The 10692-nt window shown below is 32.2% G+C and overlaps 1 long non-coding RNA gene across 1 annotated transcript; it reads right to left on the reverse strand.

Moving 5' to 3' along the window:
• Positions 1–4532: 4532 nt before the first annotated feature.
• Positions 4533–10474, reverse strand: LOC141666417 (uncharacterized). Its single transcript, XR_012552202.1, has 3 exons — positions 10363–10474; positions 5061–5199; positions 4533–4623 (listed from the first exon to the last, which is right to left on the reverse strand). It is a non-coding gene; the product is annotated as an uncharacterized LOC141666417 (long non-coding RNA).
• Positions 10475–10692: the final 218 nt, after the last annotated feature.

Below are 10692 nucleotides of genomic sequence, written 5' to 3' on the forward strand. Positions count from 1 at the left end.
AGCATGTACTGGATCAATTACAGGAGACACAGGAGGTATAGGCACTTGCTCTGGAATATCCTCTTGTTCTTGAATAGGAGAGTTGTGAGCTGATTCAGCAGTGGGAAGTAATTCAATTACTTTAGGTTCTGTTGGGATCAGAGATTCCTGACCCCCTTCCTCAGCTGCTGCTTCCAGGACTTCCTCAGAGTGAGCTGATTCACTTACAACCCTCCTGGCTCTTTGCTTTTTATGTCTCTTTGCTGAAGTAGAGACTTTGGGATCTTCATCATCAGAGTTTAGCTTTCTAAGCCTTTTGAGGGGCCTAAAACTCCCAGTTTCGGTATCTTTCTGAGAAGATATCTTCTCAGCTTCTACAAAAACATGTTCTGCAGAAACTGAGGCACAGTCTGTGTCCTCTTAGGTTTAGAAGATGAAGGCTTCACTGGATGTGTTGATGGTTGTGGTTGAGTTTGAGGTTGTTGAGAGATGGTATGTTCTGATGGCTGTTGTGATGGCTGTGATGTGGTTGTGGGTTGGACATCGGAGTAGACAGATGTATAAGTTCTGGATCAGCATTTACCAAGATTTGTTTTAGTGATTGAGGGATTTGTAATGGTCTCAAAATTCTCTTCTTAGGATCAGAGTTTAACAGGTCATTAAAGGCCCTTTTTGCAAGCTTAAGGGTGAAATTAAAATACTGGTTGGTTGGGGTTTATCAGCATAATAAAAAGTATATATAAGCTGACAGAATCTAGAAAAAATAGACTACATTCCTATCTTCTATCATCCTATCCCCTATGAAACCTAGCACAACACTTGCATAATCAAAATGAGTTTGATTGATAAGGGCATACCCGATTTGCTGACTCATTATGGGAATAACATCAAAGTTGGAGCATTTATTGGCGAATGCCTTGGTGATACAGTCAAAGAAAAAGCTCCATTCCTTTCTGATATAAGATCGTTTCAGTTGACCTAGCTTTCCCAAGCTTTGCTTATAGCCCAAACTTGCCATAAGCTGCTGTAAAACCGGCTCCTCCACTGTAGAGAATGTACAATCTTCAGGTAAATGGAGAGCTTTACGAACAGTCGACCTGGTAACCACATACTCAACATCTCCTGATGTAAAAATGATGCTTGTTGAACCAGCAGCACCACCATTATCAAATAGCCCAGTTCTCCTAAATGTCAGCACTTGTTTGCTTGAAAAAGTTTGAGGTTGGGTCAAAGCGTACCCAATCTCACTATTTGCTAAGAAATCTTGCACAAAGTGCAAATCTGATGGAGCTTCAGCGTTGTTTAGGATTGCAGAATAGTTATTTGGCACGAACTTGGCTCCATCAACAATTAAATCCTTGGGCGCCATCAGAAATAAGTGAGAAATTAGATGCCTGAAAGGTGTTTGATGAAATGTTTGTATAGAAAACCGTCATAAAAGGTGAGAGAATAAGAAAAGAGAGAGTGAATAGAATAGTAATGTGAATAAAAGATTTGAAAATCTTTTATCTCTTTTACTTAAATATCCCATGTGACAACAGTTATTGAGAAGTGGAACAAACCTTTACACCTGTCAGCCATGCAGCAGTTAAGATAAAAGTTAATGGGCACGGTAAATAAGTAATGATTACACTACACGTTCAGTTTTTCAAAAAAAAAATTATTCCCACTAAACAAATGATTATTACTGCTTTATCTCACATAATCCAATATTCTGAAAAAATATAACCATTTAAGTAATGACCAAAAATAAATCAAGTAAATAAATAATGCCACGTAAGCATCAGAACTTGATTATTATCATAATTTAAAGGTCATCAGAATATGGCTTCTTTAACTCAAAAAGTGAATGTTTATTTCTGTAATTCTTCACACAAATACTGATATGGTTTTTTCAGAACTTAATCATCAGAACTTCCATTAGAATTTGTCCTTGGAACTTATGCAACTGACACTTAAACTGTTCAACTAAAACAACATTGATCACCACGGTAATTTTCATCATTCATATGGATTGTAAGTGTGTGCATTAAGCTAAATATCAGACAATGAGTAAAGTCTAATTCACTTCAGTACATCTTAGAAATAAGGCATAACGAAGAACTGTGCACAAAATCTATCATTATACTGAAGTCTACTATAGAATGAGTTTATGCATGAATCCCCCTCAACTGTTTTGTGCTCATTTTATGTATCTTTTGAAATTCCTTTTTACAGTGGCTTCTCGGTGTAAGTGAGTCATAACTGTTTATCAGAACAAAATATGGACACATAGTTGCTTGTGTATATTAATCTGTAATGTAGAGGTTTATTTATGATATAAACGCATGAACATTGACCAGACCTTACGTCATCTACGGCGGGAACTGCAGAAATTGCCAATTGTGTGAAAATGAAATTTAAAACTTGTGCATATTACCTGTTTATTGTTGTTCGGAAGTGACATTTTAAAATTGGGCATGTGTGCAATAGTAGTCGGATACCAGGATCTTACCTTTCTGGAGCAGGTTAATCCTTCTTATCAAACCAGGTTAGTCTTGCTTCCTTACCAACGTAATATTACTATTCCCTAAATTTAGGTTTGAATATTCTCTTCAATAACTATCATTCAAATATATGTTTCTTACGGTTTATTAGTTAGAATGAGAATTCCATTTAAAAATCTATAAATTTGGACTTTTTTGTTTAATCCGACTACAAATTATTTTCACTTTATATATTTTTTATGGAATTTAAAGTCTGATCTAGGTAAGAGTTCAGTAATATCTTCAGTATATGCGCTTGCCTTATTGGGTGAAGTTCTATCCTGGGAGATTATCTATGGTGCTGCCTTGCCACGAAATATAGAGACCATATCAGTCATGAACACAACACTTGTTCTGTGTCGATTAGTTGGATTTTTTACTAAAATATGTACACTTTGACCAAATTAGAGGCCACAGGTGAGGAACTTATGAGAAGATAGATAAACAAAGAAAATAAAATAAAAAAGTAGATAAAAATAATAGAAGAATATGCCTATGTTGCAAAGTCCTTGCAAAATATGTTTAGTTTAAGATATTTTATAATTTTTGTTATGACATATGTCATAAACATTTATTTGCTAATTAATGAAGCAGCGTCAAAAATTTCATATATTTCACTTCATATCTCGGATGTGGGTTAGATCCACACTTCATATCCGAGTCCGAGTAACATAGATGAGAGGTGGACAAGTAGAATAGGAGTGCAAGCACACGATGGAGAAGACAACACGAATCAGTCAAGAAAGTCCAGCATAAGAAAGCATCTTAATATACAGTATAGAGAAAAACTAATGCTCTGTAGACATCATATTTTGGAGGGGAAGATGGCACCGAAAATTGTTACCTCACAAACATCATCACGAACAATATATCCATGACCCCTGCAAATATCCGTAAATAAAAAATGGGTTACTAAGATTTGTGTTAAGTACGGTTACTAAGGGTAATGGAAGTCCTTGCTTGACATACTCATCATATGTCTCTAAAGCAGATACCATGTCGAGAAAAATAACTATTCAATTCATCAATAATTCACCAGATCCATAAAAAGAGAACATAAAAATACCTTGATAGATATTATAACCAAACAAAGCTCCAACATCTTAGACCCAAATTTAGACCCAATTGGCTTAAACAAAGATCCAACGGCTTAGACCCAATCGCCTGAAATGAAAAGATCCAACAATTTATACCGAGAAACTAATTTATTAGAGCAATATGAATGTATTTACCACATAATTAGAGTAATATGAAAAGTAAAAGAGCTATGTGTGTATTTACCACTTAATTAAAAAAATTGGAAAAGCCCCAATCTTTGAAACCCTAAATTCCTGCAAATTTAGAAAAGATGTTAGTAACCCTAACCAGAGGTATAGTGTTTGTTTGTGTATTCAAATACCATTTTAATTCTTCGATTCAAAGCTGTGGATTTTCAATTCGGAGACACTACGCCATAGATGGCTTTAACCAACACCAAAAATGTGTTGCTATAGGCCCCTAAAAATGTTGCTATAGACAAAAATAGGTCTATTTCAACTCTTTTTTGGTGTTGGGTCTAAGGCCATCACTATAGGTATATAACCTTACATGAGTGTCAATCTATAGCAAAACGGCAAAATATGTTACTATAGATATCAATTGCAACAGGATTTTCAAAGTATAGCAACACATACTTTGTGTTGCAATAGGTATACTAACTAAAAAAATGGGCCCTACATGTGGGCCCTAACAGGGTATCAATATTCATATTTAATAGTTTTTTGTTCATTTTCTTTAAATTTTCCTAAATATAATAATAAATTGACAAATATTTAAATCCATAATTTAAAACTCAAATTAAATTAAATAAAAATAAAACTCATGAATCATTATAGAGAGATGAATCAAGTTTTATATAAGCTACATTCCAATATCATTAAGAACTATATTAAATTCTGTACTAGAATCTATGTATGTGGTTGTGTATTTGAACACAATTATCAACCTCAGAGAGCTTCAATTGTGGTATTCAGCTTTTATTATAAAGTGTCTTGTCCTTGAAAAATATTTTCCTTTTACTCAATAGCCGCTGGCTGCAATTATTTTAGGCCCATTTGACGAAGGTCCTTCCCAAAATCTCCTACGAACCAAAAACAAAAAATGCTTAAGTAATTATAGAAAAAAAAATTGGCTTAGTATTATATTGAGGGGATTTTATTCATGGTATTTTGAAATAGTTCATTTTTCCACGTATTAGTTTTTATTGAGGGGTTTGATTGACCAGAACTAGGAATTCATTCCAATTACAAGAATGTTAAGAACTCCAACTCAAACTTTATGATTTGCACATACCAATTTGTCATCTATTGCTAAATCAGTCCACTGCTTAATACTAGTACAAGTCGCCCGTAACAGAATGTAATTATATTCATAAATCAATATGGATCATTTGTTTATGCCATCACAAATGGATTGCACAACAGTCTCTGTTGATTTTGCGATACACAGGAGAATGAACTTGAATTCTCTATTATCTAATATGGATTCAATTATAACTCCAAACTAAATAAAATTTACCTTTTGTTTGAACTGCTAAACAGTTTTTGAGGTATAGTTTTCTTTCCAGCTTTAGGTACATGCACTCTTGTTCCCCATCTTCGCCCTTCCTCTTTCCGTTGCTTTGAATTACCAGTGTATTTCCATCTTCAACAGTGATCTACAACCAAAAATTAAAAGCAGTTCAGCAACTGACATATTCTTGTTTTAGTGAACTGCTAAAATCTGCCACTTTAAGCAACCAAAGAATTAACTAAAATGATAATATTAGTGCAACAGGGTACAATTCCAACATATACTATATTAGAAACTTCATCAAAGGGAATTAAGAGACAGTGTTTGTGCTTAGCCTTAATGAATGTAATTTAAACCTTGATAAATGAAAAATCCAATAAAATAATTAACAAACATTTCTTGAATGTATTTGAGCTAGTTATATAACAAAGGTCAAAATGCCCTCTGGATCTCTTCAGGTTTCCAGTCGGATAGCAGCAACCAACGCGGATAGAATGCCTTCATAATATGACTACCGAAAAGGTGTGTCAAAGTAGTCCTAGAATCAATATTTATGTTAAAACCTTCATCCTGACCTCCAGCGTCTTTCTTAAGCTTCAACTCAAAAGATTGATTTCCGATGAAGATCTTCTCTAGTTTTACATAATAGCGAGATAGTCCAGAAATTTTGAACAATGGTGTCGAAATAGCATTGGAATTCGTTTCTTGTGCAATTTTACCACACGATTGTGATAGTTTCATTTCTAAACCAGGCACCAAACAACAGGAAAGTGCAATATTGGGCTAGACTTTAATCCACCAACAAAATAAACAGGAGTCTGTCTAAATTATGGGACACTTCCAAACTCTATTTATCTGTCTAAAATTTAGCCGCTCAATCTAATTTTTCAGCAGTCCAGCTCATATCAATTTATTTTTTAATTTTAAAAATTTTATAATGTTTTTTAAATCATACACATTATGAATATTATCATTAATTTATGAAATTAATTAATTTATGAAAAAGTAATAGTAATACAGGGTGTTATTTTTTATAAAATACTTTAGTGATATCAAGTAATTTTTTTTATTAAATTAATTACAAAAAATATATTCATTTAATTTTAAATAATAATAAAATATTCCAAAATCTATAAATATAAGAATAATTTGTTTATATTTTGGGCTTTCAGTTTCCAAGAAACTCTACAAACTATTTTATTCAAATATACTACTTTTAAAGATAAATTTAATTTTAAATTAAAAAAAATATATTCAACCACTTATGACAACACGATCTATATGTTGCAATAGAGAGAGAGTGTTTGAAGAGAGAGTGTACTGAAAGAGTTTGAGATATAAAGAGAGTACTTCTTGTCGAAGTCGGGGGTTGGGGGGGGGTCGGTGTTTCAGTTTAGGTGGAAATGTTACTGTCCAAATATTTCATCTAGATAACTGCAATTTTTAATTTATATTTTATTTAATAAAATCATTTCTTATATGATTTTATATATATAAAAAATGTCAATATAATATTACCTGTTTCAAAAATGAAATATATTAAATTTATATTTTTTTCATAATATTATATATGACATTTGATAGTCATTAATAATCCTAAATATAATAATAATTCTAAATTTATGAAAGTATAAATACTCTTAAATTGTATTTTTTTAAAAAAATATATTTATTGTAACATGTTACATGTTGTGCAACATTGTCACTTCAATGCAACGCTAGCTTTAGAGCTATTGTAACATTAAATTAGTAGTGTTATAATAGAAAAAATTCATAGCTACTGTAACGAAATGCTTGTAACATTTTTTAATAAGTATTGCATCAGGCCACTTATGGCCTACTGCATCATATATCGTTGAAAGGTTGGTGGGGCATAACATAATCCAAATGGAATTCTATGATATGTAAATGTTCCAAATAGACATTTAAAAGTCATTTTTTCCTCGTTATTTGGATGGATGGGAATTTGTAAGAATCATGAATATATATCCAAATAACAGAAAAGAAAATATTTAGCCAACCTTTCAAGTATTTGATCAATAGAAGGGAGAGGAAAATGGTCTTATCTAGTGGCTTTATTCATTTTTTAATAACATGAATATCCATCCAAATAACAGAAAAGAGAATGTTTTTCCAACCTTTCAAGCATATGATCAATAGAAAGGGAAAGGAAAATGGTCTTATCTAGTGGCTTTATTCAATTTTCGATAACCAATGCACATTCGCCACCCTTTCTTCGTTATAGTAGAAATTAACTTATCTTTATCATTATTGACCACGGTCATTCCTCCTTTTTTCGGAACCACGTACACAGGGCTAACCCACTTACTATTAGAGATAGGGTAGTTTATAAAACTTTCTTTCTTTTGGACTACCTCCATCGTATTAGGATTAGGTCTTCGTTGAGGTACAATAGAGGAGGTTTGCTCGTCTTCAAGCATTATCTTATGCATGCATAATGATCGATAAAGCCATTAATATCATCAATAGTGTACCCAATGATATTTTTTTGTTATTTCAAAATAAAGATCAACAACTCAATTTGAATGTCATCAAGCTCAGCATTGACAGTAACATGATACGAATTACCAGGGCCCATGAAAATATATTTCAATATGCATGATATGGTTTTAGTTCTACCTAAGAAGGCGTGGAACTCTATGACGCCCTCCAAATCCGGGGTTTGGATTTGGAGGTCACTAACTGATAAACTAAGAAATAATATACACAGCGAAATTAAAATACTATTTATGACCCTTGCATGCATATTGATCGAGCACATATTATAATATGAAATAGAAACTATCACAAACCATCAGTTATTACAACTACAAACCTGATTAGGATAACCTCTACATGAAGTTATGGTAATCCTCAAAAGTATAATAAGTTTTACCAACCAATTCATTGTTATTATTACACTACAAACTAATGTACAAACTACACCAACTCCCAATTCCTACCTGCTGCTACTGGGGTACATGAAACCTAAAGATGCGAGGATGCACCAGAGGCACCCTCTTCCTAGAAGTTTGAAACAAACGAGGCATCTCAAGCCTTCTCTGAAAGATCATCATAATAAAACAAGTATGAGCTATGAAATGCTCAGCAAGCAGTATAAATATGTGCTCCAAAACATAACAATAGTATTATGCTGATAAAGAAAGAACAACACTGAAGCTAATAGTAAGCTTATGAAATAATAAACAATAATTTTTAGATTGGGAATCACAGTATTCCGGTAGATGCATTATCACATGCTGATCAGCCACTGTGACAGCGCTGGATCATAATTCAAATAATTCAGATCCAAAACACGAGTACTCAAATAAAAGCTATATACCGGCCACAACCGACATGTACTTTAATAAAAGGAACACTGTTGCCAAAGGACAAAATTGTATTAACATATTTCAGTTAACACAAAGCCCTAATGTTAGACCGTCCGCCCGGGCCACTTACGCATCTTCGAATAAGACTAAATTTATGTCATAAAGGAATTGAAACAAATAACCTATCATAATCTACTCCCCATTTGATATGGTCCGGAGTAATCTCAACAACTGATGGCGAAATATCTAGAATGATTAGTTATTCGCTAAATATCATTATCAAGTTCCACTGTATAAAGTGAAATAGAATAACATAGTGATCCACTATGTATCCGGAATGAAATTAACATTCTAGTACAACGATTACTAGAATTATTTGTCTCAAATAATCTACGAGTATTCGAAAGTACTGTATCAAAAGGATTTACCTAATAGCAATATCAATCTCAACTATATAATAATTGTCGACTCTGAAATTGGAATAGGACAGCAGTACTTTCCTGGTATGCAAAGATTGAACTTAACTTTTATAACCATGTCTGCCCTCTTGGACTTGATTCTATATATCAAACACATTTGCTTAATAAACCACACAAACTCGAATGACGTCTATACGTCTCAGCGTATACCCGATCATTCATCTAATCAGGGCATTGAAAGCTGTAAACAGATAGCATGCATATCACGTAACATGTAATCACGTTATTCCCATAACATATAGGTTAGATCATTAAAAGGTAGGTCTTGGTATTTTTAAAACTGAAATCGGGTCAAAATAAGGATTTTTCGATAAGAATTCGACTCAGAATGACTCATAAAACAAATGACCCTTTGATATGAGAGGATTTGGGTCTCGAAAGTATTTTTAGTGGAAGCTAAATAATTTTCTGGGTCTAGACACGTTCGTTTCGTATTAAACAGATGAACGGTCTATTAATTATGATTAAAATAAGAATAATTCAATTAATAGTAATTATAAATTGATTTTTAAATACTCAAATATATTTTTAAAAGCTCAAAGATAATTTTTAGGAATTATTTGGCTTAATTATGAATAATTATACTTTATTTTATTATTTATAAATAAAATTAATTGAGTAAATGAATTAATCAATTAATTAAATCCTTAATAATTAATTAAAATAAATTATAAATAGTTAAAACAAATCTGGAATTTCGAAAAAAATAGAATTAAATAATTTTTGGAATTTAAAATTAATCCAATTTATTATTATATAATTATCCGAGTTAATTTATGGAATTAAAAATGATTTTAGGAATTTAAAAATTGAATTTTGATTTTTTTTATAAAATAAAATCTGTGCAAACCGATTTTAAGAATTGATTATGGGAAATAAAGATTGAAACCGGGTCAAGGGAATTGAGTACTCGGGTCAGGAAGAACCCTAACAGGTTCGTATGAATGTTGCTGGAAATTCTCGTCGGTGTCGGGAATTTTCAGATTCCGGTTGCCGGGGAATTTTCCGGCGAGGCTTTATTCAGTCCAGAACAATCCAATCGAGCCCCATAATCAATAATCCAACATTACAACAGTTCATGGGTTCGTTTACCAGTCGAAAAATGGCGTTAAACCACCTGGAAAATGAAGGTCCGGCCGAAAGTTCATAAAATCCTCTGACCTTAAATTTTTCCGATTCGAAATCCAAACTCAGTGATTCAATAATCAATTCAAGCGTTCAATAGCGGAAATTAAAGCCCCGAAAATCCCTAAACTATTACTGCTAATCTTATCAACAAACAATCAAGAATCAATTCGAAAAAAATAAAAATTCTTATACATAAAACTAAAACTCAATTTTTACTAAATCAAGCACAATCACTGTAATTATATACTCAAATCAGTTGTTTATATCATAACAAAGATTGTCCTAAAATCAAAAAGATCTAACAATCATTAAATAACTAATTTGAAATTCGTCGATTACGACGAACAAGGTTCAAACATAATATAGTACCTTAGAACACGATTTTGGTATCGAATGATTCGTCTCAGTCCAAGCTTTATCACACAATCAAAATCAACAAAATGGCTAGGTGTATCGATTAGAAAATAAGGTTCTTTGAAAGTGGTTCTCGAGATTTATCAAATAAGAGAAGAAGCTGTGTTTATCTCTTTATTTTTGATTTTTATGAAAAGATATAGACAAACATTGAGGCTTTTTATACTCAATAATTTATCCTGATAAATCATAAATTGATGTTATTTTTATTTCATAATTTAAAATCACAAGCCCAAAATATTACTTTACAGGGAATTGTTTTTAAAATATAATTAATACATAATT

The sequence above is a fragment of the Apium graveolens genome, chromosome 6 (genome assembly GCF_009905375.1).
Source record: "Apium graveolens cultivar Ventura chromosome 6, ASM990537v1, whole genome shotgun sequence".
Lineage (NCBI taxonomy): Eukaryota > Viridiplantae > Streptophyta > Magnoliopsida > Apiales > Apiaceae > Apium > Apium graveolens.